Below are 495 nucleotides of genomic sequence, written 5' to 3' on the forward strand. Positions count from 1 at the left end.
GCCCAAGCCCAGGGCGGCAGCAGCAGCAGGGGCAGGCGGGGAGCGTAGGCGCCCTGGGCTCCATCTGCCTAGCTCCTCCCGAGCGGCGCCCGGTTCCTGCTGCTCTCGTTCCTTGCTTCTCCTCCATGGCGGCGCCCTCCCCCCCCGCCCGCATCCTCCCCGGGCGGCTGCCGCACCTGAGACAAGGAGTGGCCCCCAGGCAAGTGCTGGAGACTGACATGTACCAGCCCCATCCCGGCACCGCCTGCCCCCCACCCCAGTGAGTGTTACCTGCCCCATACTGTCAGCCACCCCAAGCTCACTATGACACCAGCACCCCTTGGCAAAGGGCCCCCTGATCTTCACAAACAGATGTCACCACAGGCCTGACAAACTCACTGCACCCCACACGTGTCTTACAGGGCACTTGCCCACAAAGAGGAACATGGAAGGGATCTACAGAAGGCTGGTAACTTGTCAAGAGTGAGAATCTTTGTGAGATGTGTGCATGGGTAA

This window comes from Lepidochelys kempii, chromosome 11 (genome assembly GCF_965140285.1).
Source record: "Lepidochelys kempii isolate rLepKem1 chromosome 11, rLepKem1.hap1, whole genome shotgun sequence".
In the NCBI taxonomy this organism is placed as follows: Eukaryota; Metazoa; Chordata; order Testudines; family Cheloniidae; genus Lepidochelys; species Lepidochelys kempii.